This window comes from Xenopus tropicalis, chromosome 8, assembly GCF_000004195.4.
Source record: "Xenopus tropicalis strain Nigerian chromosome 8, UCB_Xtro_10.0, whole genome shotgun sequence".
Taxonomy (NCBI): Eukaryota; Metazoa; Chordata; class Amphibia; order Anura; family Pipidae; genus Xenopus; species Xenopus tropicalis.
In genome coordinates, this window is record NC_030684.2 from 95,949,427 (window position 1) to 95,963,845 (window position 14,419).

A 14,419-nucleotide genomic window follows, 5' to 3' on the forward strand; every position below is an offset into this window, starting at 1 on the left:
TTCTTGATTGAAACAGGTGTGGCAGTAATCAGGCCTGGGGGTGACTACAGAAATTGATATTGAAATTGAAAATTGAAATTGATAAACCACAGTTAAGTTATTTTTTAACAAGGGGGGCAATCACTTTTTCACACAGGGCCATGTAGATTTGGAGTTTTTTTCTCCCTTAATAACGTAAACCTTCATTTATAAACTGCATTTTGTGTTCAATTATGTTATCTTTGACTAATAGTTAACGGTTTTTGATGAGCAGAAACATTTAAGTGTGACAAACATGCAAAAGAATAAGAAATCAGGAAGGGGGCAAATAGTTTTTCACACCACTGTGTATATATATATATATATATATATATATATATATATATACATACTTAAAGGACCCGAAGGGGACCTAAACGTTGGGTAATGCAGTGAAATATATTAGCAATATTGCTGTGCGCTGCTGACCCTCTTTTGCAAGTATTTACAATATTTGGTCAATAGCACCCATTTTTTAAATTTGGTATTAGAATGCAGACACACACTTGGACTATATACACACATACATATATATATTCAGGTTCAAAAGTATTACAGTCTAATAAATCACTTCAAGGTCTATGGCACACAGAGTGGAGCGGTAACGGGGCAGAGTGCCACTTAGAAATGCTCAAGTAAGTGTTATTTGAGTGGAGGTCTAAAATTTAAATCCAGGCCTATGAAATACAGGCATTTTAACCGTGCCGGGCATAAGTATTAGCTGGCATCGTGGCCAATCCTGTCAGTGGGCTGTCTATGGGTCCAAAATAATGGTTGCCCAATATTTATCCATCCAGATATCCAAATGACGATTTGCCCAGCCACACTTATTAAAAATCTAGCACAAGGAGCAGAGTGCAGAATAAAAAGGCACAGCTGAACCCGTGGCAATTTGCACAAAGCAGATTGTGCCCTTTTTTTATTATTTTGTACACTGCTTTCTGCATTGTAAACAACCCTCTTTTTTAATAGGGTGATTTTACAAGACCCTATTAAAAGTATTTAGGTATCTACAATGTACGAGTCAATATAATATTGAATGCATATAAAATTATTACAGATAAGGAAGAAACCAGTGGGGTTGTTTAATTTCATATTTGAACCCATATACAAATACAGTTAGGAAAAAAAAAAAACTCTGCATATTGATGGTCCTTGTAATGGAATGGTATGCTGCTTTAAAAGCTGCAATTAAAGAAAAAGCATCATTATAAGTTTGGCGTGTGTTTGTAATTATTCCGGACGCTCTGCTTTCATGCCTAAAGGAAAGCATTCTTAAGTTTAATCGTTGTGTTCGCAAGTATTTTTATCACTAAATAGACATAAATTCCCCAGAACTCCACTGGTATCATGACTTGGCTATGCTGTAACTTGAGGGCATGCAGAACTGGCAGCAGTTGAGTCTGATGAAGTTAAGATCAGCATTTCTGAACAGTGCAGCAAAAAATAAATCCTTTATTCTGCATGTTTGGTAACCACAGTCTATAATCTGTCTATCCCATCTGGGGTCCCAACGTTACACAAAAAACAGCTGAAATCATCCGTACGTGAAAGTCACATACATCTCTGCATCTGGTACAAATTAGCAATAATGTGGACTTAGCTTTCCATTTTTCCCAAACCTTTGCTTGAAATGCTACATGTCTACATTCATAAAAAGCCAGTTTGTTGCCAGTCTTGTTTCCCTAGGGTGCAGATACAATAAGGTCAGACTCATGGCCCTCTAGCACACTACTACCTAAAACCCAATGCATTGCTAATTGTATATAATCTAAAACAATCCACAGTAACATTCTTGATACTGTAGAAAATAATGTACCCCCCATCCCTTGTAAAATATAAGGATATTAGAAGTCAAGAAGGTTTGTGGCCATATAAAAGCATGAGGCCACATTTATATACAGGTAATGGAACCCCAGGGATATCTTTAAAATCTTGACATTTTAGAACAGGGGTACAATATTTTTTTATAATATACAAGTTACAATGAGTCATGTGACACAAGTTGTAACAGTTACTGATGATACCACAGAGCATCATTAAGAATATCAAATAGGAATAAATAAAATAAAATGCTCTAAAAGGAGGAAAAATATTGTTCTACATTGCCATGTTTCATATCTATGCATTCCTTTCCTCTGATTCTTTCCTGATATTTTTGTGAAAAAGCATTTCAGTAACAATAGCTCAACCTATTCCCTTTCTAGGCTAGAATGCAGTCAACATTTGAAATCAATGCAACAGTGTTCTGACCATCACTAATTTATGTCACAATGGGATCAGTAATCGAGTGATGTATTACTACATACCACTGTTGTCAATGTAAAGCCAATGTTCAGTCAGTTGTATAGGCAGCCAAACACTAGTAATGAGGATTGGCTGGAAAATTGTGCTGACATTGCAATATACACCTGTACCAAAAATAATAATATGAGTACCTATTTGGGTTTATATATAACAGAATCTGTAGAAATTTAGAAAAAAAATAGGGTCAGACTAATAGAATATACTATGTTATTGAAGTTAATTTTATTGTTGATTTATTTGAAATCGTATACAGCAGACTAAACCATATATCCCAAGGGGAGTTCTGAATGGTGATGTAATAATCACAGGTCACAGTGAAAATTACCCTATCCACCTATTATTGTGATGGTGATGACACATGAGAAATGTACTGCGAAAGACAGACATGACTATTCACACTTGTATGTCCAAGGTGGTTGCATGCATAGACAATGATAGTAAAAATAGTAAAATCACAGGAAAATTTTGGTTGCCCACCACCACTGCAGGCTTTGCAATGGCTTTATCTAAAATGTGTTAATGAAGGATATGCAAAGCACTAGGAAATCCGGGATTTCCTGCCTCCTTTCTACAATATATCCGCCAACTGTTTGCTTGTGCACATGCCTTGCTCACTGGTTACATTTAGGCTCCTTGAATTTCAGAATAGCGGGCCCAGGAGTAACCAAACACAATCATACTACAGCAGCCTACAAAAGGTGCCCAAATGGGCAGAGTTGACACAAAAGCAGTGCAGTGCATCACCAGTCCCAAGGTCTTACCATGTTTGTCTGTAATCCCACAAGAACAGGCGGGGATCCTTAATTGCTATAATTATAACCTAACTTAATTTACTTTTTTCTGTTGCATGCCTGAGTGCATGAGTTGGGTAGATGGGAATTTAATGCACTTGTGTACTTTGGTGCTCTAGTGTTCTGCAAAAATGTCTATATACAATGCCATGCCCCAGGTATTACCTGCAGGAATATGTCTATGAAGATTCTCATTCATTCAGGTCATGATATACAGAATCTAGTAGAATTAAGTCTAAAACAACTAAACTTATCATGAGTTTTTCTTGAAAATGTTTCACCACTCATCCAAGTGGCTTCTTCAGTTCCAGTAATATATTTCCAAGTAACATATCTTTTAATTCATATCTTTAAATAATCATAGTTAGTGCTTTCTAGATTTTAGTTGGTTTTGCTCAGTATTTATTTTGTGTGTTTTGTAAGTATCAGCCTTCCAAAATTTCTACCTGCAACTACAATTGCTGTCTGGTAATCATGGTCACTGATCATGTGAATCAATAAAGGCTTGGCTACAAAGTTTGATTTTGTTGTAACTGGATTGTAAGACTTCTCTTTCTATTCAGGTACTACTACTCAGCTTCCAGTTGACTTCCCAAATGCAGCACTGTTAAGGTAGCCACACACGTGGCAATTTGCGATGGTCGCACGAAAGATCGTTAAAACCTTCAGGGCTGAAACGGCAGATAAGGAGGTAGAAACAATAGGATTTCTACCTCCTTCTGCCGATTCAGCCCTGACGGCAGATTTTGCTCAGGCGTCTTCTATGGCGCCCGATCAAAATCTTTTTACCTGTCCAATCGGGGAGTCGACCGATATCAGCAGCGTCCTGCGAGGTTTCGTACAATATTATCGGTGCGTGTATGGCCAGCTTTAGGCTAATGTCCCAGAGATTAGTCATCCGTGATAGGGAATCACTAGTGGGAAGGCCTATGCATCATTTTGGTTTCTCCAAAGTCACATGAAGTTGTCTGCAGGAGGAAACTTTCCATCAGCATTTCAGAGAGATTAGTCATCCACTGTAGCAGAGCTCTATCATGGCCAACTGGTCTCTCCATGGGACAATAGCCTTAGGGTAATTAAGCCCTAGCCACCAGATGGCAGTTTACATTTGAAGGCTTATGCCACACTTATGTTTTTACCACCAGTGGAGATAACAATGATGCTGCCCCAAATGTGTAAAAATATTTAGGGCTGTGGTAGACAAGGAGATTAGTCGCCCCCCTTGTTGCGGGTGACTAATCTCCCTGATATGCCATCCCTTCCTCTCAAGGCAACTTCCGCAATCTCAGGAAATCGCGTTGCCGCATATGCCATCCCACCAGCAATTTACATTCAAGCCGGTGGGATGGCATATTGGGGAGATTAGTTGCGGGCGACTAATCTCCCTGTCTACCACGGCTCTTAAGAATAGGATCTGCCTGGCACTGCACACATGGGCCAAAATTTAAACCACATGCACAGTTATGGCGGCTCAGGGATATGAACTTTGCAGTTCTGGGAGTTTGATTTTAACTATTGGCATGGAGCCGGTATAATCTCCCTGTTTTTGTGTGGGTTACTTGATACAAAGACTACCAAAAAACAAGGTTAAGTGATACTACAGATCGTAGAGTGGATGCGCTGTGCGAATATAATAGGGAACTTACACTGAATGCTTCACTGGGGCAGAAACTGATGTGAACGATAAACATTCATAGTAAAATGTGTTGGTGCTATATAAATTAAGGATAATAAATGCAATTATAATGAAGGCGAAGCTATAATTGCCTAAAGAGCAAGTCAGTACCATTGCTTGATTAGTGGTTTCATAGCAAAAATTGTGTAATACTGAACTGATACTTCTTCTAATGATACTTCTTCTTTGAGTGAAAGGCAGACAGTTGGACAGAATTAGACAGAGACACATTCACCAAGCATTCCAAAGGTCCCCATTATTTTAGCCATAAGCCACATGTAAAATCAAATGTAAAAAGAGTTGGGGAGCAACACAAGCATATAAAAGTTCCCCAGGGTGCCAAATATGAGCCACTGGTTGGGGATCACTGTTCAATTCAATCAGAACAAGGAAAGAAAAGAGCCATAGGACTTTATGGACAACACCAGATCTTAACCCAAATTACATAATTGGTTCATTGGAGGAAGTGGTGCATCCTTATTGTCACTTAGATCCTACTGCTCATTTAGTTGTGAAAATGTTTCAAGCCCAGAACAAGGAATGCCTTGCAAAAACCTAAAATATTTCTGATTTAAAAAGCAATGTTTGTTTAGTAATGTTCAAACATCTTGTAATGACAAACAAAAAACTGTCAAAAAAGAGAAGTTTCAATGAATCCAAAGGGTATAGTTTTGGACTGATGATGTCTGATCCAAATACAGAATATATTTGCCAAGGCGGCCCCTTACCAGAGAACAGAAGAATCCAGCTGTGTCATCTCAAATTTCAGCTGCACAAGCAATTTAGTGACAAGCAGGCATCACAACACAGTGCACATGTACCACAAATGGCTTAGCCATAGATGCAGAATCCCAGGACTACAACCCCCATCAAACTAAGTCAGCAAGGACAGGTAGGAGTAGCAAACAACTGTCCCAAGTTTGGCCATAAAGTCCCGCTAATAAGAATAGTGCATATATAACCACCAGGCATAGTAAATCTAGATCATGTTCCTCATTATTCAGGACTTAACTAGAATATGGCATTTTTTTTTTTTTTTAAATGAATGTCTTGAACCAGAACGGTTTGTAAAAACATTTCAGTATCCCAGATGCACATATGAAAACATTCTGTTTGGATTTAATGCCCTGAAACATCAGTATCCTGAAAGGAAATGACTAACATTCTTGCACAGTGAAATAGTATTCCAGGCCCTTAGTAATCCTACAAACGTCTTCACCCTGTGGCTATTTGAATGCAATAAACGGTAAATGAGAATGCAAAGCACAAGGGGACCAAGGACAGCTAAAAACACAAGGAAATGCCATAACTTTTGTGTATAAACTGGTAATAGTCTTAAATTTTACTTACCACCAAAGGAAAAAATTTAGCTTTTTATTTTACAGAAAATAATAGAAGGCATATGTAAATCTCACTGTGGTTAAACTACAGCTCCCATGAATGGTATTTGACCTATGTGTGAGAGTGTTACACTCTTTCATATGATAATAAACTGTACTTTAGGCCTTAATGACAGAGTATAATTACTTTACAGTGGTGTACAATGGGGATGTACCGAAACTAGGCATACTTCTCTAGAAAGGGAAAGTTGTCCTTAGCCTGACCCATTATAAAAGGAACCCCATGAGGTCTCATTAACAAGAGATAGCTCATCCTGGGAACAAACTGCTGTATGTAGAATTTAAATGAAAATCCTGCAGTGATAATTGTTTACATGATAAATCCTCCTAATTCTTCTTACTTACCTTAAGACACCATATTGTACAGCACACTAGCATATGTTGGAGATGTTGGACAGGGGAGCAGAAGGGGTATAAATAACGTATATAAGTTTCACAGTCTGCACAGCCATAGAATGCACCCACTGCTCAGGCTCCCATAGAGCTTACAATCTAAATTTTGCTGCCTGAGGCTCAGAAAGATGAAGTGATTACCCTAAGATCACAAAGTTTAATCAGATATACAGTACCACCTTAAACAGCCAAAATAGCAGTTCCTTAGAAAAAAAAACTTCAAAAACTCCACAATTACTCTTACAGTTAATCAGGAACAGCAAAGTAAAATGTAAGTGAAATCAGCAATACATACACTGGGACCACAAAGATACAACATATGCCAACACTTTTTGCTAACATTTTCTTAAAACAGTAAAAACATTATTGGGGAGGAAAGTATACTTGCACACAATTTCTTCCTGCAGTTCTCCCATGCACCATCAGTTCAACCCTAGCACCAATGCTAAACACACCAGCAGAGCTGTGCCTCAACATAAACAGAATGACTGAAGTGTTTGGATGAAGCACTCTCCATATTTATAACATTTATATATTGTTGCAGCTGTTTCTTCCAAGACACTAAACTCCTTCAACCCACACAGGGGTTAAACATATTCAAGGTGGAATAATTAGAAAAGCTCCAGGGGCAGGTATAGCCATGCTGGGAGCAGCACTGGTGGGGCAGACTGGGGGCAGCCATTAATGTCACATTCCCATTAGGCACAGCTATGAGGGGAACATTTGTCAGACATCCTTTAATACGGTATTTCACGCCTCAGTGAACTAATCACACTAATAGTGCTCGGAATCCAATGGCTGCCCAGTGAAAATGCCTAGTGATTTTTCACTTACACAAAGCTGCAGCTCAGGGTTCTGGATTGTGATATTGTGTATTTGATAAAGTTCCCTAAAGCACTGCTATAATTATTACCAGAAACACAGTGTATACATTCATGCCTGATATAATTACCCAGCCAGAAGTACTCAGACTCTAAGGCAGACATGTGTTAAGTCACACCATCCCTAATACAGCTTGTCCATAGGAGAAACATACCAACTGTGTGTTAAATGTTTGTAAGTTTTCCCTTACTGACATGTCTGTGACTGAGGTCTGGGAGAGCTGTACAGAGCCAGGCAGATGCTGCCCAATAAGCAATTACAGGGCAGAGCATGTGCAATTCCATACAAGCTGTCAGGGGCACTGCTTGGCATTCCTAAGCAATCTCTGTGCCCATCTCCCATAAGAGGGTAACACATTCCCAGTGTCTGACAGCTCAAGCTCCTTATCCACTAGCAAAGAATTTCCGAATGAGAGAATAAGGACAGCTTCCCGGGATGCCATCGAGAGGCTGTAGAGCAGCAGCTGAGTGCAGAAGTCAGTAGAACACGAAGGAAAGTCACTTACTAGTATCCCTGGGGAGAGCGCAGCACGCTGCATGTCCGTACAGGAGGGAGTTATCCTTAGGGGAAACAGGAGCGACGCGGAGAAGGGAAATCTGATAAAAGTTTCCCACTCACACAGTCTATCCGCGCCTCACTGATGCCGAGTCTCTCTGCCTGGAGCCGACTAAACGCTCCTCACTGGCTGGGTCCTATCGCTGCACATTCCCATCCCCTCCCTGTGCCGAACTCCCACCCCCTGCCCTGCCTCCCCCGGCTGCCTCAGGCTCAGCAGAGACATGTTTTGTTTGGGTTTTTTTTAAACCAGGAAAATACTTTATTGAACATTTACAAGAGAGAACAGTGGGAAACCAAGTTAGAACAACCAATTTTTATAAACATTTTGGTGAACTCCAGCTCCCAAAAGCGTTTGCAGACAAAGGTGGTTATTAACCCTATAGGTAATTAGCTTGAAAAAAAGCAACCAAATGTTCTGAAAGCTTGCTATGATTATCTTAGAGTTAGCCAATAAAGGTATCACCTTTATACCACTTTTGTTATTTTATATTTCAAAAGGGTTACCCTGATAACCCTATAGCAAAGCTGTTCGACCATATTGAGAGTCTTTTGCTTGACATATTTTGATGTATCAGCCGATATTGTAATAAAAAGAAAAGCATATATTATCAATTATCATATAATCATTTTAAGCATTCATTGTGTGTCTGCCCTATTATATGTACCTGTGTGCGCATAACCCTTGTGGGTTCTAGCATCTGGTTATATGCAGCCTGTGCCATAGCATCGTTGTGATAATCTCTGTATGTGCTCAGCACATTATCTGGTACACATTAACACTCACAGTGCAATACTACATTAATACAATGTGATACATTTAAATTCTATGGCCCTAATTTACTAACTAATGCCCCAGTCTGCATTGATACAGAAATTTCCTTTAGTCCATAGCAATTTGTTTGCCCTAGCAAAGTCAGACATGAAAGCAAATGTCTGACTGGTTGCCATGTGTTTTTGCACAGGTACTAAATTGTTCATATTTTTACAAATAAATTTATAGACCTAAAAATTGGTTTTCATACAACTGCTCAATGGCAGGTAAAAGGTAACATAGTTATAATAAAAGTCAACCATGAAGACATTTCATTTTTGACTTGTAAGAATGAAGCTGCCAGTTAGTAAACACCATGATGGTGTTAAAGGAGAAGGAAAGCCATTTTGGCATTTTACTGCCAATAGATTTGCCACATTAGTGCCACCTAGAATGCTATATTTATTCTGGAGAAAACTTTATCTTCATCACCTGAGACCGCCAATGTCCTCCCTTGACGCATTGTCAGGATGTTGGGCGGGTGACGGTGGCCCCTACGGCGGGTAAGGGGGTGCGGTGGGGGCCTCTGCAGGGGGTAAGGGGGACTCTGCCAGCAGGGACTTATTAATCACCCAAGTGAAGTAAAGGTGAGCACAACACTTGGGCTTATTCTTTTGGGTTTTACTGAATAATCAAGCCTGCAGGGTGTTGAATTTCACTTCCATATTATGCAGTTTGAATGTCCATATTGCAAAGCTTCAATTAGTCATACTGGCCCTCTGATCACCTAACTACACATAGTCCAGTGCTACCCTAGCCCAGTTTGGACAGTGATTCCATACATCTTTTTACAGGGGTCATTGGTCAGCCCAAATGTAAGTAACTCTAAGAGCAAAGACACACAGAGCTACTTGCCACAGCTACTAAATGGCAGAAAATACCCTGCCAAAGACAATACTGAGAATCGCTAAAACACGAGACAGTTATCAGTAAATAACTGCTGCTCCGTCCGTCTTTTGTGTGTCTTCACCTAAAAGCAGCTGATTATTCATAATGCATGTGAAAGTCCTACTTCTATGGTCTACCAGTTTGGTTACAGATGACCAAAATGGCTTCCTTGTGTTTCATCGTTTACACCTTGCCATGTTTTTTTATAGGTGTATGATAAGAAACAAGACTGACGAGGGAAAACGCAAATAAAATGCACGAATAACCCAGAAAGGTTGAGCGAATATACTGTAGCCTTAAAAAATTAATCTTTTAACAGAGGTAGCATTGCCATCTACAGAACTAACATAGGGGTGGGGGTGGGAAGTGGACCATCCACAATATTGAAATTATAGCAAGTATATCTTGTTCTGCATTTTATTCACAACATTAGAACTTAACAGACCCCAGCACTGCTTTGTGTTTTTCCTTTGTATTTTTAGTTAATCACATGTGTTGGGAATTAGGATCAACTTCCATACCCAAAGGAATTAGGATATCCAAAGAAAACTATAGACAATCTCCTCTCTAATGACGCACATCCTTCTTTAGCTGTTTTATCTGCATCTGCACAATTTTTTTCCCACTGCACTTCCAGAGCAGGGGCATAAATACTTATTCCTGGGGGAATACATATATTCCCCCAGGTCTATTGATAATCTCATTCATAGACATATGAGTAACTACCCCTACAATCTCCCTTTTACATATACATACTTCCTCTTCATAGTCAGAGATTCCTTCCTGACACTCAGGTGTTTAATCTTTGTTAATATAGATAATTTCATAATGTTTGATACCCCACACTATATTATTGGTTAGTGCATATAGATTAATAGCAACCAAGCAAGATAAGAGTGATCCTTAACCATTAGACAATACAGCTATCATTTGATGTGTTAACACAGGATACAAAAAAGTATACACTCCCACACACACAAAAGCAAATGTGGACAAATAATTGTATAAATTATCACTGTGCAGTCACCAGATTTAAAAAACCAAAAATAGTCAAACAAATGCAAATTGTAAAGAGGATGATGCTTATCTGTACTGAGTAATGAAGCATGTAATGAGAGAAAGACTGAATAGGTACCTGTTCTTGGTTGTGCCAATTTCATGCAAAATTCGTCCATGCTTGAGGCAGGCCCCAGGCAGGAAACTGATAAGATAAATCAGAGGTGAAGTGCCCAGTAAAGCAAAACAAGTCAGAAATGGTAGAGCTTGTTATTCACTGATATATACACAATACCTGTTTATGTCCTGTTAGATTTTGAGTTGCTGCTTTAATTCTCCTGTCTGTAAGGTTTTGTGGGTGTAAATGAGCCTTAATATGTTTCTTATGTGTCAGTATTATCCTTAAAATGTTTCTGTTGGTTCAGGCAACATAATTCTTCATATCTTATTCTGTTTTACAGCTACAAGGCAAGATAAAGGGGCACTATTCTTGCCAGTTTTATAAAATTTCTGCAGTATTTTGCCAGCTAACACTCTAACCCCAGTGCCGTGTCACTGGTCAGCATGTTAAATGTTTGGTAAGGTAATAGAAATGTAATGTAATAGCTGCAAAGTACTAAAGAATCTCCCAGTGAGTTCAGGCCCTAGTAGGCCCCATTCTGTGAAAATTCCCATTTCCTATTTCCACCATAAGTCTTCATAACCTCTATAACGCTGTCTTGATCTGTCTAGATCGAATTGTTGTGTAAGTGGGACCTTTATGTGAGGTTCTCTTTCGTGGGCCCTAGGAAGCCCAGTCTGATAATTAATATTCTCTGAACTATATTTGTATAGATGTTTCTTAGTTATGTCTTCAATAATCAGCATTTAGTGAAGTTATTATAAATAACATATACCCACTATTGTAAAAAATAAGGATGTTATAAGTTACCAAGGAGTTCCATGACCATATAAAGATGCAAAGCTGTAATATTTATGTAGTGAATAATGTATCTTCTATTTTAAAATATAAGGATATTAAATGTCACCGCAGAGTTCCATGACCATATAAAGCACAAGCCGAGTGCTTTTATACAGGTCATAGACAATGGATGTCAGGTGTTCACTGTTGGTAGCAATGTGAATTGCTGCATGTATCCTTGCATTTGTGCCTGTAACCTACTCACTTTAACTGTGAGCTCTTTAGGGCTGGAATCTTGCATCACTGGAACTGCCCTCTTACTATTTAATCATTTGTAGTATTTTAAGTAATTACTTCCTTGTCATAATATTTAGCAGTATGTTTTTGGCCAAAAGTGCTGAGTAAATGTGGGGCTACATAAATAACAGATAATAAAAAATAAATGAAACAATGTGACTAAGAAGCAGGTTGCAAATAAAATGGCCCAGTGATTTACAGACCTAATAAAAACAAGACATCATTTTACATTGGTTATATTTTCTTTTTCTTTCTTAATTATTATGTTTTTATAAATAAACTAAAAAAGTTATGTCTACAGATGGGCTATGTTGATTTATGACATAAACAGTATATGATAGCTTGTATGTACCTCAGGCACGCCCAACTGTTTGACACTACACCAAAGGAACAATTTGCGTGGACATTTATTTTATGGGAGAACACTGAGCAAGTGTCTGATCTCAGGCAAAAGCCTTTGGTAAATGACCTTAATTAGTTTCTTTGCTGTGAAGTTTGAGATGCTGTTACAGGTCTTTATTCATCACTTGTAACCCAAGGGCAATGCATTTATGCCTCAGTCACACGTGCCTTAGTAATTACAGGCTACATCTAGGCTGTTCTTGTGATGCAGATTATCATTTGAAATCTGTACACAATATTAGTGTATCAGTGTTCATGAAGAATAAACTACCATAAGATGTGTATATATGCAGAGATTACATATACTGAGGGGCCCATTTACTAGCTATCGGATTTTTTTTTTTTCTTGATTCGGATTTTTAGAGCTAAAAGTCACAGAGATTTACTATGCGTCTAAATGACGCATCAATTCGTCATCTAAAACTTGCCAAGTTCATGTAGATGGCAGATGTCCCTTCACTCTCCTGGAAGATCATTCTTTTGTCTAAAAACGTATGAGTTTTTGGACTTTTGGCGCTGGTTTTTGTACAAAAACAGTTTCAGTTTCGGAGGGACAACTCAACTAAATTCAAGTTTTTTGCAACTTTCTTTCCTATTGAATTTTTTAGGATATTAGTTTAGTTGAGTTTAAAAATTAAAAAAAATTTGAGTAAATATTTTGTTTGCACTTACTTTAGCAACCAATTATTGGTTTGAATGGAACATGAATGATGGATAGATGAATTGAAGAGGACCTGAACAAAAGCCTAAGTAATAAAACATGTGATTGAGCAACAAATATCTAACATCAGGAATAATCATTTACATTTTTGTTGAAGCTAGACATTGCTAAGAAACATTTTTTACCATAGGATAATTAGAAATTGTAAACATAGAATTTATGGCCCTATCAAATGCAGTAGATTCAACAGCATTTAAAGGGTTAAAATGTTATCTGGTTGCTGGTGTCCTTGGTATTAAGTTTCTGTTTCTTGAGAGGAAGAACAAAACTGCAAAAAAACACAAAATAAAGACCAATTGCAAATTGCCTCACGTAAACTAGACAGGCAGAAATAGACAGAAAAACTTGCATACTATTTAGCTACATTACTCAAAAGTTTAAAGCCCCTTGTCCATTTGACCTGATGTAATGCTATATGCTCCTTTTGCTGTTAATATTTTTAACCTATTACCCCTGCTGTCTGCTTTTTCCAAATACATTGACAGTGCGTCTCTTCAGGTTACTAGCCTCTTTCTTTCTTAACATGGAACATATTTTAAGGGGAACTCCACCCAAAAACAAATTAAGCATTTGAAAAGAAAACATAATTTCAAGCAACTTTGCAATATACATCAATTACATATATGCAGCCTTTTCATGATTTGTAATGTACTAATATAGTTTAGGACAGTTACCTAAGTCTGCCCCCTATTTTTCTGCTGATCTGGCTGACTACTTTGACACAACAGGTTTGATATAACCATAGCTGACTGTCCTTAGCCTGCCTTAATTCTGCATCCTTCAAATCCCACAATTCCCAACATGTGTGATGTCAATAAGAAAAGGAATATCACAGTGCAATGCATTGTGGGTTATGTAGTTCCTGTCTGTAAGCTGTGGCGAAGTTGCTACAATTTGTAACATCAGTGTTTTAGCCCCTCCTTCCCAGGCAGGATTTCAAATGATGCAGAAAGAGCACTGTTTTGCAGCTGGATTTCAACATATAAAAATGGTATTTATTCATACTTTTTGAAGGATCAGGTTACAGTGACAGGTATATTAGGGGTTTCTGTGTTGTGTGGTGCTCATTTTTAAATTTTGGTTTGGAAGCCGAAGTTCCCCTTTTATGTAAAGAAGCCAAGGCCCAATACTAGGGTTGAAAGCAAACACAATTCCCAAGTTCCATGCACAGAGCCTTAGTTATTATAAACCTGTTGCAGTTATCTTGTTTTCTTTCTCCTTTTCCTTGACTTTTTTGTGGTTGGAGATATTTAAAGTGGCTTTACAGATATTTGCATTTTATAGGAGTAAAGAAACTATATTGAAAAACATTTAAATGACTTTTATATAAATTTAATTTCTATATTTGCTGCAGATGTCTGCACTGCCATTTTCTCACT

At 38.1% G+C, this 14,419-nt stretch overlaps 1 protein-coding gene across 4 annotated transcripts in view; it reads right to left on the reverse strand.

The window, feature by feature from the left end:
* frmd6 (FERM domain containing 6) overlaps positions 1-14,419 on the reverse strand; it is a 103,511-nt gene that overhangs the window by 46,597 nt on the left and 42,495 nt on the right. For 2 of the 4 annotated variants that reach the window (XM_012969325.3, XM_012969327.3), the window contains exon 1: positions 7,972-8,193. The exons of 1 other annotated variant lie outside the window; for it this stretch is intronic. The gene's annotated coding sequence lies outside the window, so the exon portion shown is untranslated. Of the gene's footprint in view, positions 1-7,971; positions 8,195-14,419 lie in introns of those variants that run through there. One more of the 4 variants, XM_012969326.3, reaches the window with a different exon arrangement.